The following is an 18,722-nucleotide window of genomic DNA, read 5'->3' as shown; positions in this document are numbered from 1 at the left end:
TATATTCCTGTGATCAAAGCTGAATTTTCAGCATGATTACTCCAGAAATCATTATAATATGATGATTTAATGATATTTTAGCGGAAAATGTCATGCATTTTATTTTATTGTTATTATCAGGTTTCTTAGATGAACAAAAAGTGAAACGAGCAGCACTGATTTGAAATATAATCTTTTTTAGCATTATAAATGCCTTTACTGTCACTTTACATCCATGTTTATGAATAAAAGTGAAGAGTTCAGATGCAAAACCCTCTAAATGCCATTTGAAATTTTCTTCTTTAATGATGATTTTTATCAAACTTGTATATTTAAGTTCAGTAATTTCACTTAAATAACAATTAATAGGTAATCTTCATTGCCATTTAAGTGAAATCACTGAACTTAAATATACAAGCTTGATAAAAATGATCATTCTAGAAGAAAATTTCAAATGGTACTTAGAGGCTTTTGCATCTGAACTCTTCAAGTATTAATTTATGTTACAAAATGTTACTATAAACTCTCACTTTATATCTCTTTTTATATTTCAATTGTGACAATCATATATATCCATCAATGTCACAATGTGACTTTACAACTTGCAAATGTATTTCTTTGATTCCCTTACAAAAAATAATAGGTTTATTCTAGTGTGCTGTTAAAACTAAAAATAAGAAAATACTTGTTATATCCTTCTCATTAAAAACAGTTGTGACTACTGTTTACTAAAGTTACACTTAAAGGGATACTCCACTTTTTTGGGGGAAATAGACTCATTACAGTGGAGTTTTACCGTTTTCGAATCCATTCAGCCGATTTTCTGACATTTAGAAGAATATCAGTAACCAGACAGTTTCTGGTCCCATTGACTTGACGTCAATGGGACCAGAAACTGTCTGGTTACTGATATTCTTCTAAATATCAGAAAATCGGCTGAAAGGATTCGAAAACGGTAAAACCCTACTGTTTAACTCAGTTGTAAAATGAGCCTATTTCCAAAAAAAGGGGAGTATCCCTTTACTTCAAAATGTACTCAACCTTCTTTGAAGAGGTCTGTCTATAATGGTGATTTTTCCTTGTAAAACATCTCAATAATCTTTGTTTCATATACAACTAAAAAAACAATAATTTCTTACAGCGTTTACAGAATATGCACATATAAGTGTAGGTGTAAGATTCATAAAAACAAACAAACTACTCATTTGAAATCCCAGAATAACCCTTAGACAATTGCACGCCGTTTTGTTTCTCTTTGCTCGGATGAATATTGCTCGGCTGGCGTCTGAGACCGAAGTGAGCTGTAGAAGAAGCACTAAATGGATTCTCTGCGATAACCTCAGACTCGCTCCATTCCAAAATAAACCTAAATGTCAATCTGCGCTTGCCTGCGATGACAGCCGGCAGGCTAAGCCTATTTCCTCCAGGGTGAGGAACGCTTTCCTAATGCTTTCAATTTCCCTCAGCCTTGGAAAGAGACAGGACAGTACACAATGCTGCAATGACCTTGAGACAGACTGTCATGAAAGGAGATGCTTATATCATGCAAGCATTCAAGAGTGTGCTTCTCCGTTCTCCGTAATGACGTTAGCACGCTGTGAGGGTCTGAAATGCAGCAGTCTGGTAATACGATATCATGTTAATTGTGTGCCGGCGCATCAATATAGTTAAAAGCATCATCACTCCGTCAGTGATTTCCCTGCGGACACTAATGGAGGGTTTTATGACACGTTTTGAAAGCCTCAGCACACAGTTTCCGTCTCACGCTCACGTGACCACGCTGCCAAACAAATAGTGTCATTCGTTTGTAATTGATGAGCGTAAGATTTGAACTTTGAACCTGTCGCATGAACTCATCCCAAAAGAGCAAGAGGGAAAATGTTGTTTCCACAATCTAAAAAATGCTGGGTTGTTTTAACCCAATTTTGGCTCAAATATGGGCAAACTCAAACAAAGGGTTAAAAATGTAATGTAATGTAACCCAATGGCTGGGTTTGTCCATATCTGACCCAAAATTGGGTTAAAACAACCGTCTGAGACCACAGTTTTGAATGAATTATATTATATGCTTGGGGAACGTATAATCAAAAAAAATGCAATTTGAATCGACTGACATGTCAACGGGATCTCATTAATATTCATAAGTATTCAAATGTAAAGTTGTTCACATTTGATTGGACGCTGTAGAATATGAGTGACAGCGCACACCCTCTGCTTATGTGCAACATAAATGTCTACAAATCCTTTGAGGCTAATAGAATATTCATATTTATAATACATGAGATTTAATTAAATATATTTAATTTATTTGATGATAATTATATCCAGACATGCAATGCAAATGACTGGTTTGATTAGTCCCGTCTGGATTTTAAAAAGGTCGATCTTGGATATTTTTAAAGAAGTCTCTCCATCATTTATTGCCGAATGAGACTTTGGTCACTTTTCCTTTCAAAGGTTGTGTCAATAATCGTTTCATTTTAAAACATATTGACTTTCGCACAAGCTAAGTAAGTAAATGCATAATTCAAATACAGAAATTTTAAATTTAGTCAATTTAAATGTGGCCATGTATTGATATCATACAATGCACATGTATGAGATCCTCTAAAGCCTCAGTGCAATTCTCATCATCACCACACTTTCATTTCTAACAGTAAATTACTGTGATGTCAGATACTTTGATTTTCCTCACGGTCATCACTTTTTTCCAGGCTACTTTGATAGGTATAAAATATTCAGAAGCCAGGCCCATGCAAAAGACAGCATTGATTGTGTCTTACAAGATGATGTATGACTGGGCTTTATGGTTTATTCATTAGCAAACACAGGTCTACCTCGACGCGTATCCAAAGACGTGTGCGTCACACTATCGCTGCGTGTCAAGCGCGCTCAATTCACTGAGAGCTTCGCATTATTCTCTCGTTGCACAGTTCAGTACCTTCATTAAACTTTCACGAATGCAATGGTGTTTGGAATTAGCTTGCTTTTAGCCAGAGCGATCTGATCCATTTGTGCCGAGGGCCCGTACGCAGAAGGTCAAGACAACATATTGAGTGCTCCACCAAATATGATGAGAAACCCAACGGGGGAGACTGGCGTATTAGAGAGCTGGGGATCTGATGCAGCGAAAGAGACAGGCATTAAGTGGAGAGAATTAGCCGCAGCAAACAATGCGCTTCCTGGAACAGAGATGGTCTAATCAAATCAATTTAACATAGAAACTCTGCTGCCGCTAGACACAAACACACTGCCTTCAAATCAGCCGAACACACTCTCATTCGGTTTGGGGAATATGTTGTGTAGCTAATGTCTCAACACAATCTCATGGCAACTATTTCACTCTTTGCCAAATTGGTGGCCGATTCGTGTGAATTTGTTCAATCTCAGTCATGACAACTCAAATAGAAATGGACAGTGTTTATATGTTTGATCTTGACGGAATAGATGTGATGCTGCTCTTAGTTATTGTCAATACATGCATGACACGCTCCCTTATTATTATCATATATAAATAAACCAATAAATACATAATTAGGCAACGCTTTACTTGAAGGCGTGTGCATACGCCTGACACATGTCATGAAGATGAAGGAGGGTTCATGCATGTTTATGACAACGTGGTGGCAAGGTTATGAATGAACATTATCCCAGTGACATTAAAGGTGGAATACCTAAGATTTTTGCATTAAAATATATCCCAAAATCACAAGGCCAGTGTTCTATATTTAGTTAAGATGATAACTTACAATATTACAAATGTTTCAAACAATGTTTAAATCGCGAGAAAATTTAGATTTTAACCAAGGAAACGAGGCGTGTGAGCAGGGGTGAGCTGGGAGTCGCGAGTCAATCGCGTCATATCCGCTTACCTCGGTTTCCTCTCGTACTGCGTGTAGTCCTGGACAAATGCGGTAGTTGTAGTTGTGCGTTAGCATCTATCAAGCAACAAACGTCAGCACAATTATTCTTTTCATTTATTCTCGGAATGTGAACTGTTTGAAATGAAAAACAAGCATGTCATTAAACGCAACATTTATAGAAATCGAACTTTTCGATTCCCGTCTGACTGATTTATCCACGGTGGAGTTGAAAACAACAGTTCCCATCATTCCGCGTTCCTCCACATCGTCATCAAGCAAAGCCGTTGTTGTTGTTTTGAATGTAGCGCCCTCTAGCGGCATCTAAATCTTAGGTATTGTAGCTTTAATAGAAAGTCATCTGGCCTAACATTGTTTAAAAAAATGTCTAATACATTATTCATGGAATAGTTTTACCTGAAACGTTTAGTTGGAAATTAACACTTGCTAGAATATTCAAAAGTAACGTTCCCAAAATGTTCGCAAAATGATAAAATGGTTGTTCCCTTACCTTTTGAATAACCAAGAAAAAATGTTGATAGAACATTTAAAGTATGATTTCACTTTTCTGACTAGTGAGTTAGTGTCTAATGTTGCTGTTTGAGCATAAACAACATTATCGAAGTTACAACGCTCAAAGTTCAAAGCAAAGGAAGATATTTGCTTTTAAAGAGAAGGACTACAACAAATGGCTGGTGTGGACTACACAAAATTCCTCCGGGGTTAGTGACATCACCAATCCTAAAATACAGTTCGCTTCGTGTATACAGATAGGAGCCATCTTAGAAAATAGTCTCGATAAGTCGATCCCCGAACGCCGTTCACACAGTTCAGCTGACTCAGCGCGACGTTCGTGGTTCGACTTGTCGTGACTGTTTTCTAAGATGGCTCCTGTCTGTATACACGAAGTGAACTCTCTTCATATTAAACGGTCTGTACTTTTACAAAGTTCTCAATGCTTCGTTTTGCATGTATGGACCCTCATTATTACTGTGTTAGTGTGGGGCTATTTTGAGCCTTGTTAGTGGTATAAACTAGCGATTTCTTTTTACTTAGTAAATCCCCCTATTACTAGCATTATATGCTAAACAGTTTTTAGAGATAAATACAATTCTTTACATTCGATTGTCATGAAAACAAATCGACTAGCTATCGATGTGTAATTAGACCAATGGTTCATTTTGCGCCGGAGTTCTCCTTTAAAAAGACAGACGTTTTGAACGTTCAAAGATAGCGTTTTTAATGGGAACGGTAGCAAAACATATTTTTTTTCTCTAATACAGCACTCTAAAAACTGCTGGGTTGTTTTGAGTCAAATATGGACAAACTCAAATGTTGGGTTAAACATTTTACTTTAAAAATATTTCAATTGAATTTAAAAAATGTGACTGCCATTGGGTTTGTCCATATTTGACCCAAAGTTGGGTTGAAACAACAGCATTTTTGAGAGTGAGTTATAATCTCGATAGGTTATAAACCAACTTCAAATGTATCAAAACACATACACATTTGTGTTAAACAGGATCAAGCAGCGCAGTCTCATCCCAAGACGTCATATAACTGACGTTTTGGGACGTCTTTTGACCATACGTCAATATCCGCCTTTTTAGGGCCCCCTTAAACGTCGGTAGATGAGGTTATGGGATCCTAACTCTACCCCAGACCTAAACCTAACCCTAAACCTAACCCGTCACCTGTGTATGACGGCCCGGGATCGCCATCTACCGATGTTTAAGGGGGCCCTAAAAAGGCGGATATTGACGTATGGTCAAAAGACGTCCCAAGACGTCAGTTATATGACTTTTTGGGATGAGACCGTGTTGGATCAAGCATTAGCTTCATCTCATTGATATTAGCAGGAGTCCAGACCTGAAAACGCTTGTTCCAGCGGCAGCATATGCATTTGGCGTAGTGTTGTAATTTCTGTCTGGCTGTGCATCTGTGCTCCGACTCCAACGCCACGCCAGCCCATTAGAGCCCGCTCTTCCCAGCTCGGATCCAGCCGAACTAATGGCTGAGGAGAAGCTAACACATCACAGCGTCTGACACTTGCAGTCAGTGTGTTACATTAGAAAGAACTGGTTAGTGCAGATTTCATTTAGTCCTTTCACATCGAATACTCTTTGCCACACCGGGAGGGGAAATATATCATGCACATTTCATGCTACATTGGTTAAAAACGAAGCCTCGCTATGACTGTGCCATGCCTTTCCTCTAACTAAAACAGATCTTTATGACTCCAGATAAAATAGAGGAGCTATTAGATAAATGTCCTTTATGTTAGCTGGCGTATGAAATGGTGTATTCACTGCAAGAACATCATCTTTACCTACGAGGCGTTCTTCATCCAGGGCTTAACTCTCACTTTATGGCTTGCAGATGAAAAACAGAATTGTTTTGACCGAGAGGGTAATCAGGGCGATGATGGAGACGTGGATGTCCAATGGGTTAAAAGAGCCAAAACAAGGGTCTGATGTGACGCTTTTGGGGAAAAATCAGATAAATTAAAGTCACTTACAGACTGTGAACCTTGTCTTTTCTTGGCAAATCGTTGAGGGACAAACTTACTGCCAAAACCTGTTCATTAATCTATTTATTTATAGAAGCACCGCATTGGCATTGATAGCATTATGGACATTATCTCATTGACTGCATTCAGACTTCTGATTTCATTCTGAACTGTAACAAATCATTTTTGTAATGGTGTAGATATTAAATATGTGCAGCTTTGACTTTGTCCACCTGGTCTTATTTAATTTTGGCCATGCTTGATGAAAAACGTGAGGGCATTTCTGCAATGATAACACATTGCTTCTTACTTCCAAAGTGAAAATGCTAAAAGTGCGTTCGGTTTACACATGAACGTGAATCTGGAAATGCTTTAATATGTCGGTTGTTGTATATATCGTGGCATTTCTGGAATGAAATGTCCAGTGAGCGGTGATATAAGGATAATGCTCTTTTGCATTTGAAAATATCGTCTGAAACATCTGAAAGTGTGTTAAAGATAGAGTACAACTTATCCAAATCCGTATCATGTCACATTGATTCGCTCAATCAGCGTTTCAACCGTGGAAAGACGTCAGTTAAACAGCTTGTAAATCAATGTCATCGTCATATTTACCTCAGAAAACCCACATAAACTCGTTAGTCCACACTCGTTAGTGTTCTTCAATATTTAATGCATATTTGAATACATATGGCAAGTTTTTTATGACAGCCACCATTTAAATGTTTATATTTCATATAATCTTCTTATTATAAAAATAAATAAAAGTGTAATTTAAGTGTTTGTATAGCTACAAAACAGTTCATTATTAGCTTCATATTAGACTAATGAAGCCTATAGGCTACAACTAGACTATATATATAGACCATAGTTTACAGCATTTAAGAGATTTGATTCCCTTGAGAAAAATTGCCATTTATTGTAACTGATATCCAAAATAATCGATATTGAATCGAATCGAATGTAATCGAAATCGAATCGAATTGCAAGCTTGTGAATCGAAATCGAATCGAATTGTGAAATTTGTCTCAATACCCAGCCCTACTGTGCAAGGAACCACACAAAATAAGTATTTCTTAATCAACAAACTGCTGCATTCACAAAAAGGAATACAAGTTGGGTAAAACTTTACTTGAAAGGATGTGCATAAGACTGACATGACACCTTCATAATCATGACATGACATCTTGAATATGAGGTAGGGTTTATGCATGTTTATGACAAGTGTCATTAATTAAGTGTCTTTCGCTCAATAATGACATTTTGAATGAAATAATGATATTGTTTAAGCTGTCTTTGTTGTGACCCCTTGACGTGTTTGGGTTTGACATTGGCTGAAAAGACTGAATAATTTTTTATTTAGTGATAAATAACCAACACAAAATATAGTCACTATCTCACGACCAATTCGTACGAATTCGACGCATGATTAAAAGGTGTCTAATTCATACGATTTGTCTAAACCCACGTGATGGTTAGGTTTAGGGGCGGGGTCAGGGGTAGGTCATTCGTACGAATTCATACGAATTGGCCAATTCGTAAAATGTACGATTTAGCAAAATCGTACTAATTCGTGCGAGTGAGGTCGTATGAATTGTTACGAATTAGCTACTTTTTAATCATTCGTCGAATTCGTACCACTTGAGATCGGGTTGTCTTTTCAGAAGCCACATAAAATACTGTAGTGGACTATATTCATGTCTTTCCTGCTGACTGAATCAAGTCAATTTAAGCAGTTAATAGCCACACTTTGGGGTTTGGATTATGTTCAGTGTAGATTAATGTCCATTTGGATGTAAATGTGATCTCCATTCTCATGTAAATTAGATTTCACAACAATGCACATGAAATTCAATGGCCCATGACCATTTTACAGTTATTAAAAGAAACAGTGATAACGCAGAAATGTGGCTGCTGTGTCCCTCGTGCATGCAGTGATACTGTCCAAGTGTCTAATTATTTATTTGTACTTGTAATATGGACACGGTGATATATGTGTTAATGTATACCAGTTCAGTCTTGAAAATATTCTTCTGAAGTTTTGTCTTAAGAATAAAAGTAAGACTTTTTGGGAATAGGAAATATTTAACTTTATTCTATTTATGCACTGTATTCATGCTGTATATGACATCAAACCCCTGCATCGGTGATCCGCCGCGAGTTCTGGAATTAACCCCTGATTTTTCGGCCATCTTCATCCTCTCGATCCGCTGGATAAGGACTCGAGGCGTGTGATTGGCCGGAGCGTTTTATTCAACATATTGGAAGCACAAACTAGCCGTGCTTTATGAGTCCGGCTCTCCCCAGAATATGATGTTCACTTGTGCATGTGCTGAATTATCCTCGTCACATTTAAATCTGCATTATTAGCACATCTCTCTCCAGCCAAATGTTGATGTCACAGATCGGTTTCTTCTATTTCAGGTTGGTTTGTTAATGAAACCGCACTAATCCGCAGGTTAAAGGGCAGAAAGTTGCGTGATCTTCCCCTCGACACACACTGCCCAGCTAATTACTCCGACTCGCGATATTCCCATCCAGCTGGCCTATGACATCATTAAGCATTAATTCAGCACTTCCTCTCTAATGTAAGCGCCAACACAACGCCTGCAATGGCGGGGTAATTTACGCAGGTGCACGGCCATTAGAGGGTAATTGTGAAAAGCTTTTCAATGAAAGTTGTGGTCAGGTGAGACGCCATGGTGTGTAAACAAATCAGTGTAATGTTAATGGCCCGGCTGATTAAAACAGCCCCAGGACACTGGAACGACTGGACGTTTGTTGGGAAAATACTCAGGGAAAGGTGGCATCTTCCTTGAAAAGAAACAGAAGTTTGTTATCATTTACTCAAACTGTTCCAAACCTGTCAGACTATCTTCTGTTACACAGAGACAATATGGTTACAAGATTAACACTTTTTTAGAATTTGATATATATACATTTTTCAAGTGTAGTCTTTTAAAAAGACATCTGATATAATAAACTAAGCACAATGTAGTGTTGTAAAAAATGTAATTTGTTTTAAATGCTTGGTGAGTATTCACGAAAACGCATGTGTAACGGTCTATTGGATCATGCGTCAGGTCTTAAAGTGACAGCAGCCTAATAAATCTGCTGCCAATTATGAGATAATATTCAAATGTGGTTTTCCCCATGATAGCGATGTCAAAATTGTGGATTTGTTATCACAACATTTTTTTCTTTTGTCAAATCAAAAAATTTATTAAATAATTAAATAATTAACTTTAACTTAAAAAATTTATTTAGTTCAGATAACATATAATTTTTTAGTTTCTGATGATTAAATCATTTTCCTTCATTTTATTAACTCACTTTTTCAAGTTCAATGAACTTAAAATTGTAAGGCAACCAGGTTACTTGCTTTTTTAAGTTAAACCAACAATATTTTTTTACAGTGTAGTAATCACAACATTTTTTCTTTTGTCAAATCAACTTAAATAATTCATTTAGTTCAGATAACATATTATTTTGAGTTTCTGATGATTAAATTAATCTCCTTCATTGTATTAACTCACTTTTTCAAGTTCAATGAACTTAAAATTTTAAAGCAACCAGGTTACTTACTTTTTTTAAGTTAAACCATCAATATTTTTTACAGTGCAGTGGCGTGTAACACAGTCTCTCCAATTAGCCACTTTTTTTAGAATTTGATATATACAAACTTTCAATTGTAGTCTTCTAAAAAGACATCCGATATAATAAACATCTGACTAAGTGCAATGTAGTGTTGTCAAAAAATGTAATTTGTTTTAAATGCTTGGTGAGTATTCACAAAAACCCATGTGTAACATTCTATTGGGTCGTGTGTCAGGTTTTAAAGTGACAGCAGCCTAATAAATCTGCTTCCAATTATGAGATAATATTCAAATGTGGTTTTCCCCACGATATCGATGTCAAAATTGGGGCCAGTGAAAATGCTGAGTGGCTCGTAACTTTGTAAAAACCACTAGAGACTGTGGCTGGTGAGTAAACAAGTTAGTGTCAAGCTCTGGTTGTTACGATAAATGTACTGAAGACTTTAAGGTCTAAAACCATAAATGTGGTGGATGAAGTCAAACCCAAAAAACCAAAGGCATTATTTGCTGAATTTACATGATACTCATGTTCTAAATCATTTTGAGTCAAATCATGAATCAGTTGATCTGGTTCATAAAGCTGGTGTAAATGATTCATCCACAGTTAGATTTAAAATCTTAACTGCAATTTCTGTAATTTCTTCTTTTTTCTGTTTGTTTATGTGTATTCCTGTGTGTACAATATTAGTTCTCATAAAAAAAAAAAAAAGATTAATTCGTAGATTCATTGAACTGATCACTGGAACTCATTGATTTAATGAAGCGGTCACAGCGTTTAACAGCTCAATGGAGGGGGAAATTCATACAATGTTCAGAAAATTAAAAACATTGGCTAAATATAATTATTTCACAAAGTTATTTTTCAGTTCATGATAATTACTTTGCAGAATAATAAAATCAGCACAAAAAGTCTATATTTGCTGAGCGAGTCTGTTCAAAGATTTCAAAGCAAAGAGAGACATTGCATTGATCAAATTTATATGGCAGATACATAATGAACACATCACTGTTCCTCCTCCACAATACGGCATGATTAAAGATGCAGAAACAGAAATATGTGTTTCTACATGAGCCTAGTATTGTGAACACAAGAACTTTTAATAAGGCAACTAATTATTGAGTGTAAAGAGCCAAGCTGTAGATTAAACGATACTGTACGATTGTGCTTATTTTTCACAGCACTAGACGCTGGACAAATAGGTCTATGATTGCTTTTCTGTCACTGCTTTCTCATTGCTTTTCATCTATGAAAACCCATTTGAAGAGTACACTTGTCATCATTGTTGTGAATGGTTGAGGTCTCTCTCTCTCTCTCTGTCTGGTGGAAATGAGGTGTGCAGATTTCCGAATCCTCCTCTACTTTTCGGGACAGACACCTCTGAACAGCCGTTGTCATGGAAACGCTTTCACGGTCCGTGATGGTGTGTGTCATGAATCAGCGTAATCCAATAGAAAGTGACCACTAAAGAAATAAAGGGAGCGGTAGCATGCATAAACTTGATTTTGAGATGGGCTCTCTTCTTCTATCAGGCGTGTCCAACACGGTCTGCTGGATATTAAAACTGCAAATCGATGTTGTTTTTGTTTTGACATTTGCGATGACCGTTCCACAGCGCTGGGATATCAGTGGACATGAAAGCACCCTCAAAGAAGCATCCCAGTGTTAATGTCACCCGAATCAGACATGATCGCTGAGCAACGTCTCAGTTCTCTGTGATGTTTCTGGGTGATCATGCAATTAGGAGATTCGTTTCTGTCCTCAGTAGAGCAATTTTAAAGGAATAGGAGCCATTCTAATAGCTTCAAATGTTTTTATTGGGCCTCTTGTATTTCCTACATTGTATGAGTTAGGTTTTTGTCAGAATTTAATTATGTTGTGATAATTTGGGATCGCCTCAGTCACCTTTAAAACTCAGCAGGGTTCGACTCATCCCCGTATCTGAGTTTGCGTTATATCTGCAGCAACACCAGGTTGTCACCAATATGTGTGCATTTATTGATAGATGGTTATGATATCTGCATCTGTGCGGTGCTTTGTCACAAATGTAGTTTACATAATATGATGCAGGAGTAATTCAAAACGGGTTTCCCATCTACTGTAAAAATTGCTTGCTTGCTTTGTTTATTTATTTTTTATGAAATTCCTTCCTTCCAAATGGCTTGAGACTTTTCCTACTTTTGCTATACCTCATATTTCACTGCAATAAAATTGCAAGAATGTGTCATCATATCTATTTTATATTAAATCCAAAAGCAAAACACATGAAAAGAACTATAAAAGGAAGTGACAGTAGTAAATGAGTAAATGAATCATCTACTGGTTATAGTGGTAATTTCCTTTCATTTTCATGTTAAAAGTGTTAAATCCTCCACTAAATCATGCCATATCTTCCATGTTAACTCCATGAATAAAAATGAAAATTTTTTTTACTTTACAAAAGTAGTTTAAAAATAATGTTTTAAACATTGTGTTGAAAAAAATATCTAAAAACATATTCCCAGTCCAGACAAGTAATATAAAGTTTGTCTGTATGTATTGTCTAAATGAATATTAGCTGATTATTTTAAATGATTTGAAGTTGATTCAACATTGACTCGATGGGTAGTGTAGAACCAACGATGCTGTTCATGTCAGCCCTAGTAAACAATCAATACATTATTTATTTTTTTAAATCATACCCTCAATGCGGACTGAGCCTAAATCCTGATATTGAAAGCCCTGATTGAGACACACTGCCGGTCTAAAGTATCCAGATAGATAGAAATGCATTGCCCATTCTCAATGGGAAAGCGGCCAAGCAACATCGCTCGGCACCCATTGCTCAAAAAGGTGTATCACCACCTTTAGTTTCATTTTTCACGACAACATGCACTCAAAAGTGTCCGTAATTGAAGAATCACCCGTTTACGGTCTGTGTTGGGAAAGACGGATGGGAACAGGAACGCTTAGCATTGCACTATCAAAGGCAAATGCTCTAACAGCCTGAAGGGACTTTTATATTAGCAGCCTGCGAGATTTATACAACATTTTATGAGGCCATTTCATTGCTTTCTTATTAGACAGGAACAGGTGGAGACATGGCGGCGTTCCTGTCTAACGTCGAAGGTGTTGTGTGCCGAACAGGGAATTAAGATTGTGTGACGAGAATCACTAATAGATCTAGTCTTGTCAGTAATTACCATCCACTGCTAAATGTGATGATGTTTATCCTGGCCTCAGCAGATAAGAGTCTCTCTCTCTCTCTCTCTCTCTCTCTCTCTCTCTCTCTCTCTCTCTCTCTCTCTATCCTACAAACAATTCTATCACAACCACAAAACCCATTTTATCCCTTGATTCAATATTTACTTCAACGTTCTGATATTCGCTTTAGCTGTGAATTCTCTGAGAGCGGATTATTTAGTATTCATGTTCGACGGAATTGGGTGTATATAGTGTGGCTTATCTAAACTAGTGCTGTTTTGTCTAAATTGGGAGCTGAGCAGTGACAGCAGTGACGGTTCTGTGTCGACAGCAGTGACGGTTCTGTGTGTCGACGGCAGTGACGGTTCTGTGTGTCGACAGCAGTGACGGTTCTGTGTGTCGACGGCAGTGACGGTTCTGTGTGTCGACGGCAGTGACGGTTCTGTGTGTCGACGGCAGTGACGGTTCTGTGTGTCGACGGCAGTGACGGTTGTGTGTGTCGACGGCAGTGACGGTTGTGTGTGTCGACGGCAGTGACGGTTCTGTGTGTCGACAGCAGTGACGGTTCTGTGTGTCGACAGCAGTGACGGTTCTGTGTGTCGACAGCAGTGACGGTTCTGTGTGTCGACGGCAGTGACGGTTCTGTGTGTCGACGGCAGTGACGGTTCTGTGTGTCGACGGCAGTGACGGTTCTGTGTGTCGACGGCAGTGACGGTTGTGTGTGTCGACGGCAGTGACGGTTCTGTGTGTCGACGGCAGTGACGGTTCTGTGTGTCGACGGCAGTGACGGTTCTGTGTGTCGACGGCAGTGACGGTTCTGTGTGTCGACGGCAGTGATGGTTCTGTGTGTCGACGGCAGTGACGGTTGTGTGTGTCGACGGCAGTGACGGTTCTGTGTGTCGACGGCAGTGACGGTTCTGTGTGTCGACGGCAGTGACGGTTCTGTGTGTCGACGGCAGTGACGGTTCTGTGTGTCGACAGTAGCGACGGTTCTGTGTGTCGACAGCAGTGACGATTCTGTGTGTCGACAGCAGTGACGGTTCTGTGTGTCGACAGCAGTGACGATTCTGTGTGTCGACGGCACTGACGGTTCTGTGTGTCGATGGCAGTGACGATTCTGTGTGTCGACGGCACTGACGGTTCTGTGTGTCGATGGCAGTGACGGTTCTGTGTGTCGACAGCAGCGACGGTTCTGTGTGTCGATGGCAGTGACGGTTCTGTGTGTCGACGGCACTGACGGTTCTGTGTGTCGACAGCAGTGACGGTTCTGTTTGTCGACGGCAGTGACGGTTCTGTGTGTCGACGGCACTGACGGTTCTGTGTGTCGACGGCAGTGACGGTTCTGTGTGTCGACGGCACTGACGGTTCTGTGTGTCGACGGCAGTGACGGTTCTGTGTGTCGACGGCAGTGACGGTTCTGTGTGTCGACGGCACTGACGGTTCTGTGTGTCGACGGCAGTGACGGTTCTGTGTGTCGACGGCAGTGACGGTTCTGTGTGTCGACAGCAGGCCTGCGAGACCCGATTAGACTCGGTCCACGGGCCAGAGATCTGAGGATTCTGGGACACTTTTACCGACACACACTAATGTGCCACCGCGTTCTGACATCATCTGTCACGAGGGAGGAGAACACGTTTAATTTGATGAGATAATTACATGGAGTAATTAATCATTGGCTCCTGAATGGGAAACTTCCCCTTGAAACTCTCTCCTGCTCTTTCTCAGACGGTCTGATTATAAACTTGTCTAAATTATGGAATTTTATCTCTCATTTCTGATGTTTCTGATGTTTTTTTTCTGATTTAATTCTTAGTTTATTTATTCTAATTATTTTTTGGTTTGTTTGTTTCTGCAACTTTTTAAAAATCTCGTGGCCCTCATATTTCTGAGAAAACATAATTGCACGTTTATAACTAGCACTTGTGAGTTTATTACAAACAAAAGGAAGAAATGTGATCCCTATTCAGAGAAAAAAAAATCAAAATGCTGAGATGTAAACCACGAGCCCCTAGAGGGACATGATGATGGTAGAAAATATGAAAAATGAAATTTCTCTGCTTTTGCATTTTGTTCTTTGGGGAACAAACACATTTTGAGAACAAAAGCATTGACAAATATTTGTTTTTTCTCATCTCATTTTTTTGTGAAGAAAATTCACAATTGTGAGATAAAAAAATGCAATTACTTTCTTTAAACAAAAGTTCATGCAAAAGTTCATGTATTTCAGTAATTCAAATTAAAAGAATTAACTAATATGTTAAGTATATAGACCCCTTTTGCGCCGACGTCATAGGTACGTCACGGCGCTAGCTGGAGGCAAAACAAAGTGAAAACTGCAGACGGCCAATGCAAAACAGCACAGATTCGGCTACATAATAAGGAGCTTTAATAATTTGTTATTATTATTAAATGTCATCTTGTTGTGTTGTTTGGTGCAAGAATTGATGAAAAATGAATTGCTGTATCTGGAACTTTTATTTCTAGAAAATATTCACATCATTAAAATCGCACTGTAATGTCACTCTTTACATTGTCGTGTTCTCGGCGCTGGCTCGGCAGAACTGCGGATCATACACACAAGTCTTGTACAGGACCATATAGGCATCTAAAGATTTATATGCCTCAGTTTCTCTTTACGATCGTTTTCTCTATAAGGTAGGTGTAGAAGTCAGGCCACTCAACCGAGGTAACGTACGTTAATCCTGTCAGATCGTCCATGAGTGAGCGTGTAGGCGGCTACAGGTCGGCCAATCTGGTTCCGTCCGTTAAAAATAACTTTTGGAAATAACAATCGCGGTCCTGGACACTGAGTACCTTACACATTAAGATAATATCGGATTTTCTCCAGTCATTGTTAAAAAACAAGCTAACAATCCTTGCTAACTAGCGTTAGTGAAGTGGCCAGATGGAACTTTTTGCCTCCACCTAAGCTCCGCCCACAAAAAAACGTCACCATGTTTACCAACTGTAAAAGGGTCTATATAACTATATACATATGCATGATTATATTTTTCAGTGGGCCAACATTTCTGTATTTAAAATCCTTTTTTCATTGATTTCATGTAATATTCAAAATTTTAACTTATGATCTACTTAATCTACTACTAAGTGAATAAACAGCCTTTAAATCCTTCCTTTAAAAACGTCCTCTGATCTGCATCGTCACTTCTAGCAGAACTATAAGATTTTGTGCAAACAATCCATCACTATAATTAACTAGTTATTGTTTTATTAATGCCCAACAGACAATCTGGAGTACGTGGCGCTCACGGGTAGGCCTAAGGTCAAATGGGACAGAGCTTGTTTTGCTATAATGTGCAATGAGCCCTGTCCATCGCAATTAATTATGGGTTGTGATTTACCTCTGCTATAATCAGGCAGCACTTTATCTACACTACATCTAGAATGACCAATTAAAGTCACCACAAGGCAACAAAGTGATACAAAAGTAGAGAAAAATGCTTGTAACTAAATGCAAAACTTGTTTTGGTGCGTTGGATATAATAACACTCGAGTTTGCAATATCACCTTCCTCTTACAAACACAAAACACACACGTCATGCACATTTGAGAATGCGTCGTTTAAAGTGAAATAAAATACCGTGATGTTTTTTTAAGATTTAACCCTTAAAAACAATTGTGCATAAATGAATGTGTTTAGGTTCAAGACAGTAGAATTTGGTGTTTTGGAGCCAGAAACTGGTTAGATGTGATGTACGTCTGCTTGACTTACATCGTGTTAAAGTTGTAAAAGTGAAGGTCTGAACAAGCATGTTGTCCCATTAAAATGTTTTGAAAAACAACTAATTCCAAAGGACTTCTCGCAGGGACAAAAAAAATAAAAAATAACTTTACAAGCTACAAAGAGTGGGTGGTTATACATTAATGATGAGTCTTTTGTTTCATATTTCATGACAACGCACTGCCATTACAGAGGCTAGCAGAGGACCATTAGCCCAACATGATCAGACACAAATCTTCAGAACAACATCCCTATCAACCGTGCTCCAAATTAGTCACGAAGAAACGGGGGAGTCGTTCCAATAAGAGCATCTGGACGAGTGTTCGCACTACGGGGTGAGCGAACACTCACACAAACTAATCCAGCCAAAACAGAAAGTGTCATCGTAAACTCATCCCTCATGTTGTTTCAAACCTGTGTGACTTTCTTTCTTGCATGAAACTGGAAAGAAGTTTAATTGCACTGACATTGCTAGTTTTAGAGGGCCGAAAGAGTTAGCGCTGCTTCTCCGATGGCAGAGACTAAAAACATGGGTAGACTACACGAGATTTGACAACATTGATTTCTCGTTATTAATTGATAATGATACACTCTATCATTACCGAATATGGACAAACCCAAAAGTTTGGTTAAAATGTAATCAGAAAATTTAAAAAAATAACCCAAAGGCTGGGTTCGTCCATATTTGACCCAAATTTGGGTTAAAACAACCCAGCATTTTTTTAGAGTGTAAGGATTCTTAAATTTCATGATCGATTTCTGAATGCTATTTTCTGTTGATCATAAACTTCACTAAACATTATTTGTAGCGCAACTGCCATCCAATAATCACAATTAAAAACTTTTAAAATGAAACCGTAAATTTTATCATGAAACTCAAACGAAAAATGTGGTTTTGTGGCTCTTCGTTTTTCATGTCATCATTGTAAATGTTTCAATCGCGGATTGAAGACGTCAATAAATTTGTTCAATACAATATTTTTCGTAACATCACATTTACCCCAGAAAAGCCATTCAATGACAATAAACTTGTTAGTTAGCACACAAAAAATACTTTAGAAAAAGCATTTTTTTTTTTAAATATAAGCAAAATTTTATTTTTTTGTTATATTGTTACTGTGAATATGAATATTTAAATATATCTGCCATGAAAGCATTTTTTTACAGTCATCATTTAAATGTTTAATTTAAGGACAAATAGGTACATCACTAATTATTTTCCAAAAGTTTTCACCACATGAAATTTTACAAGCTGAACTAACATTGTCATAACAAGTTCAAAGCATCTGATATTTAACTAAGGTTTGCTATGATAGCAAGACATTTGTATTGTATTTTATAATTTTTTTGTATTTAAATTATCATAATTACTTTTAACTCATCAATTAAAAGTATTCTCATCATGAGCAGAGGTCATTATGTGCATATTTCATTTTTGATTTTGAATGATTTTCTGTTTCGTTTGAGGAACAGACCCAATTCCCTGTTAAACGTTTCAGGTCATCAGATGTTGAAAACTTGAACTCCAATTTCTTGTACGCCAATCAAACAAGCGTGAAGAAAGACCAGCGTTCTCCAAAAACACAAAATGAGAGTCTTATTCTAAAATATGATGAATTCAGACTGGCACGAGGAACACATAATGACAAGATGAATGAATCACTCCTTCCCTAATCCATTAACATGCATATCACACTGCTTAAAAAGCTGGTTTTCAGTGAGCGGATGTCAGAGAGACGGGAACATTTAACGACGGGTCAATAACAGCGAGTCTGGGAAGAATCAAGAACCAAACAGGAATCCCATTGAACTGTCATCGCTGGCTCGGATCAGTCGGATCTCCTCCAGTTGGAAC

The sequence above is a fragment of the Pimephales promelas genome, chromosome 10 (genome assembly GCF_988280905.1).
Source record: "Pimephales promelas chromosome 10, fPimPro1.hap1.1, whole genome shotgun sequence".
Lineage (NCBI taxonomy): Eukaryota > Metazoa > Chordata > Actinopteri > Cypriniformes > Leuciscidae > Pimephales > Pimephales promelas.
The sequence above is the reverse complement of the archived record's forward strand: the minus strand, read 5'-3'. Positions refer to the sequence as shown.